Source organism: Carettochelys insculpta, chromosome 12 (assembly GCF_033958435.1).
Source record: "Carettochelys insculpta isolate YL-2023 chromosome 12, ASM3395843v1, whole genome shotgun sequence".
NCBI lineage: Eukaryota > Metazoa > Chordata > Testudines > Carettochelyidae > Carettochelys > Carettochelys insculpta.
The window spans coordinates 35561130-35580072 of NC_134148.1; the positions used below are offsets into that span (position 1 = coordinate 35561130).

The window sequence follows — 18943 nt, forward strand, 5'->3', positions numbered from 1 at the left end:
TTTTATCATGTTGTTAAGATGTTTGTTGCAATTACAACTGGGCAAATCATTTGTGACAATATCGCTTTGTTGAAGCAGTTCACACTTTTTCACAACTTGTTCACAAATAGATTATTAACTAATATCCAGTGTTTGTCTAACTCCCTCACATTCACACACCTACCAGGCTTGCACCAAGCCCTCATTCACTATCTATGGAAAGATATCACAAAAGGGGTGTGAATTCAGTCTTGAGGAATTTGTCTAAAATTTTACATGAATAATCTGATTGTTTTTTTTACAGGAGTCATCTGCTGTTGTCACAATAGATACCGCCCACTTTGCTATCAATAATGATTAAAAATTCATGATCACAGAAGACTAAACCCCACTTCCTCTCTGAAATGCTTGGTTAAGCTGCTAGTGGCTTGTCAATCCCTAAAGAAAACACTTTTTTATTGCAGCTTAAAACAAATAAGAGCACCTGTAGCTAATGACCAGCAACCCAAACAAAAATGGTGTGAAACCTGGAACTATTTAATTCATCTGTGCAGACATAAGGAGCACACATTCTAGCCAAAATATAAATGTACAGCAAACCTTCAGTTTAACGGACCCTGATATAATGGACTTTGGAAATGATGGACGCTGTCTGCCAGCCCCCTGCCCCTCCTTAATAAATGCCGGAGACTCACCAGAGCCACCACCAGAGTGGCTGAGGCCACTGCAGCCAGAAAAGCCATGGGGGGCTGTGACGGGGCGCAGGAGCTCTCTTACCCCAACCCCGTGTGCATGGAGCATGTTGGCACCCGGCTACCACTGTCTTCAACGGCACTGAGCAGCAGCCATGGTGTCGGAGGAGGCTGCCTCCTGCCAGGCTGGGGGCAGCCACGCTCTACCTTAGTGTGGGCGGCTCAGAGCCGGGGGCTGGAGGAGCCGCAGTGCTTAGAGCTGCAGGAGGAGGAAGGAGCCAGGCCAGCATTCAGCTCCAATCCTGGTAATAGGGAGAGGGGGATGGAGGTGTGAGGGAAAGAATGGGGCAGGAGCGGGGAAGGAAAGTGGGGACAAAGAACAGGAGTGAGTGATGGACTGGGAAGGTCAGTGCATCATCATACAATATAACCATTCCAATATAATAGACTTTCGGCATTAACAGACACCCCTACCCCCCGATTAATCCATTACTGTACATACAAATATTTGTCCTTGTTAAACCTAGGTAGAGCACAGGAAGGATACCTACTCTCTCAATACCTGAAAAAAGTAATGTTAGTTCTCTCAAAGTATTTAGCGAGTCCCTAAAGACTAACCAAAGTCAGTACTGTGTTGTGCTATTGACTGTTACAAGCACAGACAGTCTTTGTTGTGAAGGGCTTACAATCCATATGTGCAAGACAAACAATGGATGAGAGGAAGGAAATGAGACATGAATGTGGAGTAAACAGCATGATATCTGCAAAAGTCCATTTGAGTTATATTATTATTTCAGTGGGTGTGGGAGTTAATAAGGTGGATTAGCTCAGCAGAAAGGAAGGGAAGGGAGAGGCCTGAAGAAGACAGAGACAGAGGGAGGAGAGGAACGCATAAGGGGCAAGTATTGAGGTGTTGATATGGGGCTTATCTAAAAATTTCCTGTCCTATCAGAATTTGAGATTTATTCATTTTTCATCCCAATCTGGTTGAAAAGTCAAAATGTCAATTTTTGTGACCAACAGCCCAAAAAAGAAACATTTGGAAGTCATTTTGAACTAAAAATGTCAAAACTTTTTATTCTGTAAATATTGAAAGGGGATGCATTGATAATTTTTGAAATTAATTTTAATTTATTTTAGTCAGGAAATTTGTCAAAACCAATCCTTTTCTATAAACAGTTTTGGCCTTGATAAACAAGCAATTTTGAAGAGCAAGGCATTCATTAAAAATATCTCAACCAGCTACTGATGGCAGGTGAAATTCTTATTCATTGAGACTTAGTTTAATAACCATCAAATAAATGTTATCAGTTAGTTCATGCTTACGATTCAAATTGACCCTATGGGTTTTTACATAGACTGCGTGTTTCTGTGCTGTATTTTCAAGCCAGTTTTTCCTGTGGTCAACAAAAGTAAATTAAAAACAATTAAAAAGAAGAAAAAGAGATCCACTGGCATTTTTTGTCTCCTATACTGGTGCCAGAATTCTAGCATATAGTTACACACTTGAATGTTTGTGTATTTTTCTGCACATATTCAAGTATTAGTAATTAGGGGAAAACAATTCTTACATTGGATAACAGAGATAAAGTCATGGGAACTACACTCCAAAGATTTCTTTTACTGAATGTGTCTGAAGTCACATAAACAAGGACAATGTTAAAAAGAGCTTGTGTCTGTGTGTGAAGGAAGTCTGAAATATACTTGTGACCAACTACTGTTATTAAGTAGAGTTAGCTAAAGTAGTACCCTGAGGCTATGTCTACACTACCCCAGAAGATCAATCCACTCAGGGTTTGATGCCGTGCATTTAGTATGGACATGTGAAATTGATCTCTCAGGCGTCACAGTCAACCCTTGTACTCCTTGCAAGATGTGAAGAGTAAAGGAGGTCGAGGGGAAAAACTCTGCTGTCAACCTTCCCCTGTATAGACAGACAAGTTAGCAGAGCACAGATATGTCAGTTTTAGCTACAGAACTGGCATAGCTAGAATTGTGTATCATGCATCGACTTTCTTAGTCTAGTGTAGACATAGCCTAAGATTCCAGTTCACTGGTGCAGCAAGCCTAAGTGCCTTCATATAGGAATTCACATACACATCAGGAAAACAAAAACCATATGCGTAAGTCTATCCTTATTGGGGGCTCCCTTAAGAATAGAATCATAGAATACTACAACTGGAAGAGACCTTGAGAGGTCATCGAGTCCAGTCCTCTGCCCTCATGGAAGGACCAAGCACTGTGTAAATCATCCCTGATAGATGTCTGTCTAACCTGCTCTTAAATATCTCCAGTGATGGTGATTCCACAACCACCCTAACAGTTATGAAGTTTTTCCTAATGTCCAACCTAAACCTCACATGCTGCAGTTTAAGCCCCTTGCTTCTTGCCCTACCCTCAGAGGCCAAGGAGAACAGTTTTTTTCTCCCTTTTCTTTGTAACCCTCTTTTAGGTATTTGAAATCTGCTGTCAAGTCTCCTCTTTTCTAAACTAAACAAACCTAGTTCTATCAGTCTTCCCTTACAGCTCGTGTTCTCTAGACCTTTAATCATTCTTGTTGCTCTTCTCTGGACCTTCTCCAGTTTCTCCACATCAGGCCTAAGACCTGTTTGATGTAGATAACGTCTTCTTAACCTTACATTGGTCACCTAATTCAGACTCATTGCCATCCTTTTTCTCACCCAACCTGGGAAATGCTTCCTTTAAATTTCAAATATCTCTATTATATACTAAAGGGGTTAATTCTCATTGGATCCTAGAAGCAAAGGTAGGTATCCCTCTGAAATGTCAGTGCATCATAACTCTTGATGGTAGTTAAAGTTAGTGGAATAATTCATCATCAATACACTGGTTGTAACTTTTTGGCTATGTCTACACTAGCCAAAAACTTCAAAATGGCTGTGCAAATGGCCATTTTGAAGTTTACTAATGAAGCGCTGAAATACATATTCAGCATCTCATTAGAATGCGGGCGGCCACAGCACTTTGAAATTGACGCGGCGTGGCTCGTCCAGACAGGGCTTCTTTTCGAAAGGACCCCAGCAACTTCTAAGTCTCCTTATTCCTATCTGCTCATAGGAATAAGGGGACTTTGAAGTTGCCGGGGTCCTTTCAAAAAGGAGCCCCAGCTGGACTAGCCCTCATTCTAATGAGGCGCTGAATATGTATTTCATTAGTAAACTTCGAAATGGCCATTTCAAAGTTTTTGGCTCGCGTAGATGCGGCCTTTGCGTTTGTAATTGAATAGAGTTTTTTTGCATTGTTGGCCTGTTCTAAATGTTGGGAAATGGAGGAGTTTTTTACTACATGTGCCAGCCACCTCAGACATCAGTGAAACAGTAAAAATAATCAGCTTTTTGCCTGGATGTATTTTTCCTGTCTGCTGTCCTGGCTTTCATACCTCTCAAAGGTTACACCTACACTAGAGAGTTTTGTTGATAAAACTGGCAGAGCATCCACATTTCAAATGCTTTCTGTCGACAGTAAATTGACAGAACACGGCAGAATGCCTTTCTCAATGGAATCTGTTGACAGAAAACCAGTGTGGATGCTTCAGGGAGCTCTCAGTTGACAGACAGTGCTTCCAGGACACTGGGAAGCCCTGTCTGCTGTGCTGCCATTTGGCCATTCTGTCAAGAGAGCAGCCAGGCAGTACAGCCACTCTCTGTCAACAGAGTGGATCAATTGAGCAATCCACTTTTGTGTGTTTGGAAGATATCCTCCTATAGTAACTTCTGTTGACAGATCACTGTAGTGTAGATGTAGCCAAACTTAGTTCTTATCAGGCCTTTTTCATCTTTAAAGCACTTCATTGATATCAATATTCAATGGAATCGAGACTTGTGTGGTGAAAGCAAATAGGGAGTTGTTCACTTGTTCCCATGACACAAGAACTAGGGGTCACAAAATGAAATTAATAGGTAGTAGGTATTACAAAAAATAAAAAGTAGTATTTCTTCACACAATGCACTGTCAACCTGTGGAACTCCTCACCAGTGGATGTTGTGAAGGCCAGGGCTATAACAGGGTTCAGAAAAGAGCTACATATATTCATGGAGGGTACATTCATCAATGGCTTTTAACCAAGATGGGGTCCCTAGCTTCTGTTTGTCAGAAGTTTGGAATGGGTGACAAGAGATGGATCATTGTTCTGTCCATTCCCTCTAGGGCACCTGGCATTGACCACTCTATTGGGCTAGATGGACCTTAGGTCTGACCCATTATGGATGTTCTTATTTTCGTATGTAATTAATCTTCAGAAATACTCCTCTTTAGAGAAACAGATTGAGAAACTGAATCAGAGATTTGCTGTTCTTCACCTAATGAGATAGCATTACAAGGCCACATTCTCTAGCCGGGATTGCTGAGTTGGTACAAAGCAACCATAATAATACATCAGACTTGACCAGTGCAGAAGTCTCTTGGTATAAAGAAACTCCCTAATGATATATCAGCAACACAGATCGTCCTTGTGCCTCTAACCCCCACTCCCCCATCACTATCTAAGGATCAGAGAGGAGATGGCATGAGAAAGCCTTGCTATTCCCATCCTCCATAATGTAGGCTCCACTGAGAACCCTAAGCTATGTCTAATACTGAGAATTGTAAAGTCCATTCCAGCTCCCTGAGCTGGGATTAAACTTCTCTCTGTTTGTTGTAAAACCACAGATATGCTAAGAAATATCAAAGGAAAATTCATCCCATATCCAGTCCCATGTCTGAAAAGTCACATCTGTTGAGCTAATTGGAAGCAAGTTTAGCCCATTTACCAATTATAGCTGGCCGCTCTTCATTAGAACTAATGAGGCCTCACAGCATTTACAACAATATTATTTTGTGATGGGAAAAACTTTCAGACAAACAGATTTTTCAAATGTGAGAAGGATAAAACTTTATGAAGAAGGAGGGGAAATTAGCATTGAGAAATTGCCTTATCTAGGTTAAATACATATTTTGGCGTATATACCACTTAAGCAATAGACCCTAATGGCTTCTTCAAAAGCTATTAAGGAGTATTAAGTAAATACATAATTTGGTATGTTAGCTAATTTTGAAAGCACATTATTCTGTTTACAATACATTCTTTCAAGGTTTGAAATTAATTCCTCTGAAGTACCCAAGGAGTGATTCAAAAATGGATCCTTAATCAACAGCAAGGAAATACCCTCCTAAAACCAGAATGGATGTATATGAGTTTACATAGATGGTTGGAAAGGGAAACAAAGAAAAAATCCAAATGAAATATTAACCAGCTGAGTGTTCTCCAGTGCACTGAGTTCATGAGACAAAACAATCACAAAACAGTGATACTCTGTCCATCTAATACGAAAAGTGCCATTTGCGCTACTGACAAACGTGAGTTCCCCATGTTGCAGCTTGCACCTACAACTAGCAGGAAAAGGGTGAAAGGATCACTTTTCTCCTGTGGAGTCTTCCACACGGAATGAAGAGTGATGTTTCAGGACCTTTTGTATTAGAACATGTGTCAATCCTGCAATAAACAACAATTAGTACTTACAGATGAACGGAAATCAATGATCCTAACACACATGGGAAAAGTTTAGAGCTAGAATCTCCACTTGGCTGCTTATTGCTTCCCTAGACAACTGTTTGTCAGTCTCCAATTCTCTACAGACTTCAACTTTAATATACACTACCTTGAATATTGTAATAGATTATTAACATGTCCCTAATTAGATTGTGAGATCCTTGGAAGAGAGGCCATGTTTTCATTATGTAAGTGCACCTCACCTAACGCAATGGATCCCCAGTCTCAGGCTGTGCCCTCTGGAAACCTCTGCAAATAGTATTAATAAAATAATAAATTAATATTTTACAAACGGGGAAAAGTAAATGACTTGCCCAAGATCACAGGAGGGTCAGTGGCAGAGACAAGAACAGACTCCACCAGACTACACTCCTTTCCTCCACAATCTAGCAGTTATAGAGTGACAGTGAATGAAAATTTTGCACAACTATTTGAGGGAGAATGTGAAGCTCTTTCTTCTTCAGGGGGACATCTAGGCAGCCTGGCTTATTAAGTGGAGTATCAATGAAGTGTAGTTATTGCAGAACAATCAGGCTGATGCTGATCATTGCATGGAGTTACGAGGGTTGTGTGTCTCTTATTGGGAGGGCTGATTAAAACTAAAGTGTAGAGCATGAGCTAATGGTAAGCGCACAGGTTTGGGAGCCAGGAAATTTGGTGTTCCAAACCCAACAGGGACATCTGTTTTCCTCAGGAAATTCACTTTACTGCTTTGAGCCTGCATTACCTTGTCTCTGAAATGGCAAGAACAACACCTACCTCACAAGGGTGCCATAAAAATTACTTAATGTTTCTAAAGGCTTTGAAGACTGTTATATATGTTATGCTTTTCTTAACACGTAACAGTTATGAAACATACAGTATTAGTGAACTGACAATATATTTTATTTTTACTCCAGGAGTATTCTAAAGGACTAAAGTATATAGTCTCTATTTGGCCATCAGAGGTCCTTACTCAGCTCTCACCACCATCATAGCTGAACAGGACACATTCTTTAATATAACTGTGGTCAAAATACTCCTCTGAGTTAAGGAAGTTCTAATATTTCCATTTTACAGAGGAGGAATTGTGGCACACAAATTAAGCGACTAGCCTAAAATTACATAAGAAGTCTGTGGCAGAGTAGGAGGTCAGCTCTCCCTAGCTCCAATCCACTGCCTAACCACAAGGCAATCCTGGAAAAGGCTTGATGTTAACAAAACTGCCTATTAAAACATTGACAACACACACAATTAACATCGATATAAAATGCTGCATTAATAAAAACAGATTTCTTTGTTTTAAATGACTCGTGCTTTCCAGGACAAGAAAGGGCTGGGAGGGTGAGATCAAAGCAATCATACCAAATGTTAAGCAAATGAAGTTGTAAAATCTTTGTCAAGCATTGCTCAACTCTTTAGAACATATGGAACATGACTGCTGGGCTTCATATAATGCCTGAATGTTTTTCATTTTCTATTTCACCATTCACAGCAAAAGCACTGTACTATAATCCAGTCCTTCCATTAACTACCAATCTTTTTTGCCAAACTTTTCATTTTAAAATATTGTTTTTTATGAAGGATAACGTTTATAGTGGAAAACTGTAAAAGAAAAGAACACATAGCTATCCATTAACATTTACGGGGGTTTCTCCATTGTCTGTATGTGTTTTATAGTTCATTCTAGGTAAAAGGTATTATGTTAACAGTCCTGTCGTTTAGAACTTTAATTCACTATTTTGTTTTTATCCTTCAGTGGAAAGAATGACATTTTTTTCCTCCTTGGTAATGTTCAGTGTTGTTAATAATAATAATGCACGATCCTAAAAAAGGGTTAGGCTTGAATAAGCACTCTATAGTTTGGATGCTTCACTGAATCATAACTACAGATGTGAAGGTCCTAACCTCCCATACACCAGAGCTCCTTAACTAACTCCCATATAATCCCGGCCCAAATGATTCTTTCTATCTCTGCCCAACCTTTAGAAATTCTTCCAACCATCCAGTTCCTACCACTTCCATGAGTCAACTCCAGCTCCCTGACATGTCATAACGGAGGTTGAACACGGAGAAATGGGGCTCAAGCCATGTCAAGGAACTGCAAACCTCTCGTAAGTATCCCCACACTCTGTCCCTTGACCTTCTCTCCACCAGATCAGTTTAGTCCAGTCTGCCACAGAGTGACAGTTCTTTCTCCTGCATACAAGTCTTCCATGAATGCAAGCCTGAATCCAAGTATTTACCGTGAATTTTGTGCTGCATAATCACATTATGACTTTTGAAAGTAAGTTGTGGAGTGCAGCTGACCCTGCATTTTGGAGGGATCTGATGCACAATCCAGCTTGGGCATCCTCAGCTCAGACAAGATTTCAAGCTGGTGACATTACAGCCCAGTCCAGCGAGATTTACAGATAGAAGTCAGCCAGGGGACATAACAGTAAATGGAAACCTGTGGAACTGAAGTGATAGGGGACAAGGAAGTCAGCAAAGTAGGCTGGTGAGCATGAGCAACTGTGAACCACCCACATTTGGGAGCTCCTTAACTAACTGATCTAGGTCTTTAAATGCTTATGGGTTGGGGAGCACAATTGAGAAAGGAAATTGAGATCAGATTTGTTTTGACTGTATGAGAAGTGGCTTGCCTTTTCCTAACTTCTTACCATCTTCTTTCTTATCTCTTATTGGTGACTATAAGCTTATACTTTAATACGGCAAGAAATATTTGTAGCAAGATACAACAACTATTACACTTCTTTGGAGCATGAATTTTTTCAGCTTTATTGTGAATTGTTCTTTATATGTTATAGTCATATGGTGCAAGGGAAGCTTGACCTCTCAAATAAAACTTCCCTCTCCAGCAACAAAGAGGTGGCTCCATTCAAAGTAGTTATGAGTAGCATCCTCCTCTGCTTCCCTGTGGTCTCAAGGGAGGTTCAGAATTCAATGAACATAAAGACTATCTAAAACTTGGAATCCTTCCCTACAAAACATGGTAGAAGCAGGCTGATATGTTGGCATTACAGCTGATTGTAAAGTAACTGATCCGTGGAGGAAAATCTTGAACTGGTATCTTGTTCATAATATGGTATGGTTGTCGTAAATAGCTGTGCATAAAGTATTTTTCCTTGGAGGAAGTTATCTCTGTTGATCTAACACATGAAATTTGCACACAGTCTATGTATGTAGGATAGAGGGATAAGAACTAGCTGGAGGTGAGCCAAGTGAAATATGAAATTGGGTTCTGGTATTGATCACAAAGATTGACAAATCTACAAAAGCTAAATGCATGTTCCACATTCAGCTTCCACTCCAGGGATGTGATCCTGTGAGTCAGAAGGCTCATGAGCCAAAGGTATGGGCTGTGGCTCATTTTGTAAATTACTATAGACTTCTTTCCAAATATAGCGTCTGTGTTGCATACACCCAAAGTTTTGCTTTGAGCCAGGGTGAAAGTAACTTAAAATTTCTTGCAGGTACTATCCTATTGCAACCTGGGTCCCTGCCAGCTCTTTAAATAGTTCCCTGCTGGCTTTTGCTGCAGCTCAGCCAGCTCTTATTAAAGCTGCACACCAGGACTCACCCACTTATTTTCACGCCTGAGCTTAAAGTTCTAGCAAGCCCCAACATTCAAAATGCAGCTGAAATGACTAAATCTGACCTGGTTTGGTGTCTTGATGAGTTAGTGGGCATGATTATTTTATGGATAGTGATAGTTGATCTAAAACATGAAGCAATGGCAGACACAACCATCCTGGAAGAGGGAGCTAAATGTGGGTAATGAAAAGAGAGGGGAAAACATGGTCGGGTCTGAGGAGATGGCTTCACAGTGGCTTGAAGTATAGGATGGCAGGGTGATTTTTACAGTGCTGGGATTCAGTGTGAAGAATCCTAATAGCATTGGTTCAGCTTCTTGCTGCTAGTAACAGGGGACCCACAGGATCAGTCAGGTAAGACCCAGTGAAAAGTGAGTGAGGGGCACAGCTCCATGCCCAAGAAGGAACAGGGCCAAAAGGCAGTCAGCCCTCAGAACTGCCTGGATCATGGCTCTGGGCTCTCCATGACACTCCCTCATAGCAGTGCAATTTTCTGAGTCACTGTGTCCCTGCATGTTATCAATTTGCTTTCCATGGGTCCAAATGAATTTACTGCCAATAACAATCAGCAAAAATAGTGATTTTAAAGCAAACATGGCACACTCTTTGAGCAAATTTGACAAGAATTTGCACTAGAAAAAAATTACATCAATCCAATCCAGAAACATACATATCTGATCTGTGTGCATAATGTACTTAATATGAGTCATCAAGTGGGAGTCTTCACAGCAAACTGCCCTTCAAATAACCTTCTGACCAGATCTAAAATTATTCAACTGGTAACGAGAAATAAGAAATAGATTTGAAAAAATTTCCAAGTTATTTGCAGGCTATTCACCAATAATAAAAGAAGCAAAATCTGTCAGGTAAATAATTCCTTATAAATGATTTGCCTAGTGCTTGTTATGAACATGTGCCAGCAAAGAACCAATCACATCCATTCTCTACTTTATGCTCCTATAGAACATGCTCATTAGAGCACATTGCTCAGCTGTTCTTCATTTCAGAGGAAGGACTTCCCCACTTACCACTCTTTTAAAATATATTCTCTGTTGCAAGTGAGGAGGATGATCCTTATGGAAGTCATTAAAAAAGGGAAAGAGAATAAGACAGATAATAACTTATTGCATCTATATAAATCCATATGCCCACAGCTTGAATACTGCGTACAGATGTGGTCATCTCACCTCAAAAAAAATATCTTGACATTAAAAAAGGTTCAGAAAAGGGCAACAAAAATGATTAGGAAATTGGAATGGGTGCCATATAAAGAGAGATTTAAAAGACTGGGACTTTTCAACTTAGAAAAGAGGACACTATGGGAGGATATGAGAGGGGTCTATAAAATCATGACAGGTAGCAAGAAAGTGAATAAGGAAAAGTTATTTATGTGTTCCATAACATTAGAACTAGGGGTCACCAAATGAAATTAATGGGTAGCAGGTTTAAAACTAACAAAAGGAAGTTTCTCCTTCATATAACATATGGTAGGCCTATGGAATGCCTTGCCAGAGGATGTTTTGAAGACCAGGACTATAACAGGTTTCAAAAAAGAACTAGATACATTCATAAGGCAGAACTGTTAGCCAGGATTAGTAGGAATTGCATCCCTAGCCTCTGTTTGTCAGAGGTTGGAAATGGATGTCAGGCGATGGATTGCTTTTGTAATTACCTGTGTTGTTCACTCCCTCTGGGGCATCAGGCATTGACCTCTGTTGGAAGACAGGACACTGGGCTAGATGGGCCTTTGGTCTGACCCAGTGTGGCCATTTTTATGTTCTTAAAACCAGTGCTTATGTTCATTGTTGCTTTGCAGCATGAGCCAACAGAACTGGCCTCCAAGAGACTTATAAAGCGATTTTGTAAGACATGAACAGAACAGCGTGCACTCTGGTTAGGCAAGGAATTCAGCATTGTAATAGAAAACATTTATTTGGCTAAAGCTAAACATCCTAACACATGTTAGCATTTGCTGCCAATATGCTTCCTAATTAAGAACAACATAAAATCATAGGAAATCCTGTATCCCTGTCTTCATGCACTTTCCTTATATCTTCAGCATCCTGGCTCCGTTTCTCAAGTAGAGCTTGCACAAGAAAAAGGTTAATTCAAAAGTAATGTTTTGCCAAACATTAACTGTGTTGTCATTACAAGATTAATGTACATTCCACCACGCATCATCAAGTGCATTCTCCCTGCCCCCACCAAACAACCACTCCTACTAAAACCTAATGAGCACAGTACAAATTTAAAGGATAGAACCATTTCTGCTGGTTGAGGTGTCATCTGTAAACCATATAAAGGTTCAGGATTATTGCGGATCTAACTGAAGGGCAGCTGAAAAAAAAATCTCTTCACCATCTAAGGAGGAAGACTTGGCTGTGTTTGTATACTTTATCACAGTGACCAGATTTCAAGACAAAGGACAGACTAGGATCTGGTTTTCTTCCTAACGCTCTCTTCCTTCCATCTTCATTCTTTCTCCATCTGAAACAGCTTAGTGTACACCCTCAACCCCCACTAGATTCAAATCAGCATCTACTGATTATGGCACATGTAAACATTTAACTGTGTCCTTCTAAACAATCATATGATTGAGGTTTTATAAGGTGATCTAAGATAACCCAGATTCATTAGTTTGGAAGTGGCCAAGACCCTAAACTTACCACTTTCTTTCAAGTGAGGGGATAGAGAAATGGCTGTCAGATTACGAGCAGTGTTCCTTCTCCAATTTATATTGGAATGAGGCACATAATTGATCACTAGCAATCAGGTCTGAGTCTAAAAGGTTATCACTTAAAAATTTCCATTGAGTTCACAATTGTTTACAGAATCAGCAGTTTGTGTTTTAATAAAATTCATGCTGTTGCTTTACATTTATTCTTCCTCTTCTACTTCTTCTTCTTCTTTAATCTATTTATTGCTTGTTTTTCTTGGCTCTTTCTCACTTTCCATTTTTCATTATTAGTTCTTTATGATCTTCTGTTTCCTTTTCTTCTCTCTGTCATGGCTGCTATCCCAGTTGTTCTCCTCTGGGGCCTAAGTTTCCCTTAGCTAATGAAACAAGAGCTGCCTACCTCCCTTACTTTTGCAATCCAGCTGTTTCCTTTTTAAACTATAAACTCATCTTTATTCAGTGAAGTTCCTGTGTAAGGCCTCATCTTTTTAGAGGAGATTGCATTTTGTGACAGAAAAAAAAGGTGGAAAATAAACTGCAAGAGAAAAGAGGTTTGGATAAAAATCCAACCAGGATTCTCTGAAAACTTACAATCTTTCCAGGTAAAGGACGGTTATTATTTTACTTAGCATCTCTTGGCACTTTGACATTGCAAACGTCTCTTTGTCAGTTTCCCCTCCTTATTCCCATCCCCTTAAACCTCCCACCTTGAAAGATTAAGTTTCCTGGCCTCTGTGAAAGTACAGTCTAACTACCACCACAAACCTGGGCTTTATATGATTAGTTAGTGAAAACTTGCCAACGTTAGGTGCAGCCTGCCAAGTCAAGTCAATTTACTTTGATGCCTTGACTGTGCAAGTAGGCCTTAATCCCCCTTTAATCTCCAGTGTGCCCTTGACATCATGGAAATTACTTACAAAGCTAATGTCATCAGATGAGCCATGTTAACTATTTCAGTGAATGTTCTCCTGCACAGAAGAGCCCGTTTACCTTGTAAAGGCTCAGGCCCCTCAAATATTTTCACTTAATGAGCCCAGCAGATATCATTTTACAAATGGAGAATGAAAAATCCTTTTTCTGCATTATAAGTCACTAGGTCTCATGTGAGCTGGAATTTATATGCTATCAAGCATCAGTTCACTGTATTTTATTTCAGGTCTGATTGATTGGATAAAGAGATTTACATAGTAGCCAAAACTGCAATGAGTTATTAGAAGGGCAGTTTCTTTTTTAAAGCCTGGAAGGACAAAATCTTTTGACTGACTTAAAAATTTCTACATGAATTTGTGCTGATAGTCCGTTCAGCTGTCAAGACCGTAAAGCAAACAGAAAAATAATTCCATGTTGTGTATGTGGCAGCAAAGATAAAAATTAGCATTCTAACAGTGAGAGTTGAATACTAGTATTATGTATTGGTTTAATGAGAACTTCTGTTCAGACAGTGCCTTCATCTCAAAATCACCTCAAGTGCTTTACCAACACCACATTGGGATGCAAATTAAAGAGATCACTTCACCCATAATTGGAATGTAACCAGCCCTGGAGAGAGAAGGGAATTGAGGTATCTGTTAACAGCATGATGTAAAACTGAGCAACAGTTTGAGACAGGAAGTGAAGGAAAATACTGAATCAACTGGTAACTGTATGGGAAACTTAGAAAGACTGTAATGATCTGATCTGGAACTTAGCCAGGACACTGGAGCCAACTGTAAAATATAAAGAAAACTACCGTGAGATTGTTTTAAAATGTCCGTTGACTCTGTTATATCAGAAAGATAGCACCTCCTCAAACCGAATTCCTAGTATGCTTTGGAGTGGTTTGGTATTGTCGTAGAAGAGTAACCCCAGAAGCAAAAGACCACTGACTAGGACAGGGGTCTCCAATCAAAATAGTGAGAAGAGCCATTTTCTCAAATTCAGTTACAAAATCAATACTTCAAGAGCCACAATGCACATGAATATGAGATGATCCTTAATAAATACCGTCAAACTGTCCTTTTTCTAACCTGTATTTTAAGAACAGTGCACACATAATGATTTGTTAGAAAGTTGTTACCCCCATCTCCAGGACTTATCCACCTCAGCTCACAAATCCACCCTCTATCCCCAAGCTTTCCACCACATCCCCCCACCCAGGCTTAATCCCGATCAGTGACAAATCACGCCCCCATCCCCAGGTTTAACCTGCCTCAGCTGCTCTGCCCCAACCTGCCAAATGAATCCACATCTTATTTGCCCACCCTCTGCTGTCCCCATACATGTGCTCTGGGGTCCCCCCTGACACCCTCCTTCCCCCTGCTCTGGGTCCCCCCGCCAAACTTCTCAGGCCAGAAAGTGTCTGCACCTTTCCTAGGCACTCCCCATCCAGCGGCACCAGCACCAGATTCCCCGGGTCCCAGGGTCAGGCGGGGGGCTGGGCCAGGTCTTGGGGGAGTTGACTTTGCACTGCCAGCCACAGCTTCAGCAGTTGCTGTGGAGTGAGGAGGAGTTTGGTGGATGCTGCACTGCCTGGGAGGAGGCGCTGGCCCCAAAGGGAGGAAAGCTGCTCTTGCAGGAGTCCTCTCTTGACCTCATCCTCCTTAACATGGCTGGGCAGCTCCAGCAGGGGCAGACGCAGCTGTCCCTCCCACTCCTCACTTCCCCCATGTGCAGTGCAGGTGGCTCCCTGTGCTGCCTCTGCTGAAATAATGGAACTTTTGAATTGGCTTGATACTAGCCATTAAACCAATTCAATTTAGTTTCATTATTTTAGTGGGGCAGCACAGGGAGCTGCAAGAGGAATCATCACTGGCAGTGTCCAGAGCCACAAATGGCTCCTTAAAGAGCCGCATATCCCAGAGCTGTAGGTTGCCAGCCCCTGGACTAGGGATAGTGAAATCTCTGCTCTTCAGCCTGGGCTGTTAGCCAGCTGGCCTTTAGTTCATGTGGTAAAGCCCAGGGCTTACCTCCTAAGATTGCAGCTCGAGTCATTCCTGCCGACAGCCTGAGTCTGTTGGCCTTACAGAAGGAAGAATGGTGTCTATCAAAACACCTGGTTGCATTAGTTGGAAGTTTCTGAGGAATCTTTTATCCCATCCCATGCTTAAAGCATGATCCTGAACTAGGGAGGCCAATGGGACTTTGCCATTTATTTCAGTCGGAGCAGGGTCCTGACTTTGGCTTCTGATATCTGATGTAAGAACAGGGCACAGTAGCTCAGCAGCAGCAATTTCACAAGCATTCTGCAATCTATACAGGACACAATATCAAGAAAGAAAAGTCCTCGTGAAAAAAATTGCATGTATTATACATCCATTTTTAAACCCACTTGTGCACTTGCAAAATGGATAACATTCAGTGGTGTTCATTCTGTGTACAGCTACCCAGTTTGCACAGAACAAAAGTCTGCATGTGGCGTTATTTTGTACTTGCCTCTGTGTAAACAGAGATCACTTTTCTTTCCACAGAAATCCAGCCTGTGGGGTTAATGGAAGCCATTTTTACCAATGACGTCAGGCAATTGTTCCCCAAGTCTGGAAATGCGATTAACAATAGATATAAATCCAGATCCAAATTTAATCATATTTGACAGGTGTGTGAATCAGGAGTTCTGATTCAGGCTGGTTTTAGGTTAGAGGAGAAAAGTGAAAACAAACTTGCCCCATGATAAACAAGAGGGAATTTAATTAAGAAGGAAAAATGCCATTCCCCAATTTGGGTTTTGGCTGAGACACTGAACTAACAGCCTCCCAATTTCTTATAGATAGTGACAGAGAATTTTTAATAAACTTATGCGATCAGGTTAGCAGTTTTGCATCATAGTCATAACTCCTGACACTCAATCTGTGTTTCAGAACACGTCTAGAGACAGAGGCCAGCCTGCGATTTCTGTGGTGCGTGCCATTGGATTGCAGCACTGTTCCACAGCCTGCACCTGTGCCTGTCATCTGATTTGAGAGTTTGAGCGCATCCTCCCTCCCCCACCCCCAGTCTCTGCCCCCCTTTTCTGTCCTCCAAGGAACTGCCTGTGCCAAAGAAGTGAAGAAGCATTCAGGCAGAATATGAAGTTCAGCTACCCTGCCCCTCACGGGTCAGAAGAAACTGAACTTAAAAGGAATTTCACACACTGTTCTCATGGATCTAATGCACACTACAGTTTATAAGATACTTTTGCCAACATGTTTGTCTCTGACCAAGAAACACGGGTCAGGAGTGCTATGATTAGGTCAAGGATAGTGGCAGGAACATCTGCGGTGATAAAACTCTGGGTCAGTGAAATGTCCGAACTTTTGGAGCAGGTGGCAGAGGTGTAAATTTGATCACTTAAAGTTTTTATTGAGTGATTTCAGTGTAGGGACACATACTGAGGAATTGCTAGGAGAAAAAAGTTTCCTTACTTTCCATGATAAAATATATGAGGAGGAAGAAGCAAAGAGAAAAAGACATTACCCTAATTAGATTGCAGTATACTAAGGCTTCTAGACCAGGGCCGTTAGCTCTGATTATGTCTACGTAGCAAAGTTATTCATCTACGCAACGCAACCACTAGTTCGAAATAATTTCAAGATAGAGGACAACTTATTTCAAAATTGATAGGGAACAGGGGCTATTTTGAAATAGGAGGCGTCAGGTTATGCCTACACAGCAGCGTTGTTTCAAAATAGCTGAGCACTATTTCAGTATGCATTCTGTGTGAAGCTGCTCTATTTCGAAATATACTACTATGGAAAATCTTTTCTGGAATAGCCTCTTCTGAAATAATGCTGCCATGTAGACATAGCCTCTGCTAATCCTAAAGCAAAAGAGGGACCAGAAGCCAAAATCTGAGCATATTTTCTTTTAGAAGCACTGACAGGATCCTGCAAGTCTCTTCAGACACCCCTCAGCTGTGTTGCTCTTTATATAGATCTCCCACCAGCTTAGGAAATAAAGAGAATGGGATGGGCTCAGCAATGTCACAAGAAACAATGGACAAATGGGAGGCTGCATGTTTGGAAGTAAAACAAGAATATAAGATTTTGCTTCTCCTCGCTCCCACAAGAGAAAATCTTTGGCATTCACTGTTCCTGATCTAGTCAATCAAAAACTAGTGGGCTTTTAGGCTTTTTCCCCAGAGATGTTTCTAATGTTTGCATCCCCACAATACTTAAACATTAAACATTTCTAGGAGAACATGTAATCAGGCTCAGAGTTCAGCATGCTCACTTCCCCCGGGGCACTGCAAATGCTGGCACTAACTCCTGGCCTTAGTTACAACCCAAGTAGAGAAATTTGAGTCCTCTGCACAAGTTCTTCATTTATGTCTGATCCAGGTTAATTCCAAGGATTACTACTCAGAATATTGGGAGAGCAGACATTGGAACAGTTACCAGTCAGACAACATTTTAAAATAGCCAGCTAAAAGTAAATGCATGCTGGGTTTTGGTGCCAAAGATAGGTGTTGCGGTAAAATCCTATTAGCAAGGGCATTACATTCACTAAGTGAACCACTGAGGAGAAGCGGGAAGTAGTCACTATGCACCAATAAGAACCAATAAGAATTTCAATACATCAGTTGGTGTTCCTGACATATACCATAGTGAAGTCTTTCCCCAGTTAGATTAAGGGCTTATCCACACTAGACAGTGGATCGAGGCTGCAGTGTTCAATCCACTGGTGGCTGATTTATCAAATCTGCTTAGACACAATAAATCAACCTCTGAGCACTCTCCCATCAACTCCAGTACACCACCAGGATGAGAAGAGTAGGTGGAGTTGATGGCTGAGCAGCCCCCACCAACCTTACCACATGGAAGATACCATGATAAATGTGTCAGCTTCAGCTACACTATTCTTGTAGCTGAAGTTTTGTAGGTTAGATCGAGGTGGTGGGGTGTAGTGTAAGTCTACACCTAACTTGTTGCCATGACCTTAGTGGACCCTCAACAGAAGGTAATGATATCTCTGATCAACAACAGGCTGCATGGCACTCCCCGGTGCAAATATGAGATCAAAAATTTCCTCCTCCTAAATAGTCTGCACTCCCAGGATAAAAGACTCCATTCTGATCCAAGCTATGGATCACCAGATACGTGCCTTTCACACCCCTTCCCCAGCCATAACAGCCTTTTTGGGAGGTTTGGAACTTTTGGAAGAGGTGAAATCAATATGCAGAGGATGAATGCTGATGACTTGGAGCAGATAGCACATGAAGTGAGGGTGGTGGGAAAGAGACCTGAGGAAAGCTGAGGACAAAATGGATGGATTGCATCAAAGCAGATGAGAAGCAAATAGGTCTCAGTGCCAACTCAGACAGATAAAGATGGGAAATGCTTGTGTGATAATCCTACATAGCTGATGGTTTAAGGGAATAAGGAGAAGCAGTAAGGGAGAAAGATTCTCCTTCAGGCCAGAGAACTTCATGCCCATGAAATGGCTCTCGAGGATAAAGTGTAGGTCCTGTGAAAATGGCCAGCATCTCACAAAACTGGCCATGTGAAAAACAACAGTGATT

General features: G+C 41.1%; 1 long non-coding RNA gene across 2 annotated transcripts in view; it reads right to left on the reverse strand.

Annotated features, from left to right (window-relative positions):
- Window positions 1-745: 745 nt before the first annotated feature.
- LOC142019691 (uncharacterized) overlaps window positions 746-18943 on the reverse strand; it is a 131654-nt gene continuing 113456 nt past the window's right edge. The window contains exon 10 of one of the 2 annotated variants that reach the window (XR_012647159.1): window positions 746-973. This is a non-coding gene — a long non-coding RNA (uncharacterized LOC142019691). The remainder of the gene's footprint in view (window positions 974-18943) is intronic. The other variant, XR_012647163.1, reaches the window with a different exon arrangement.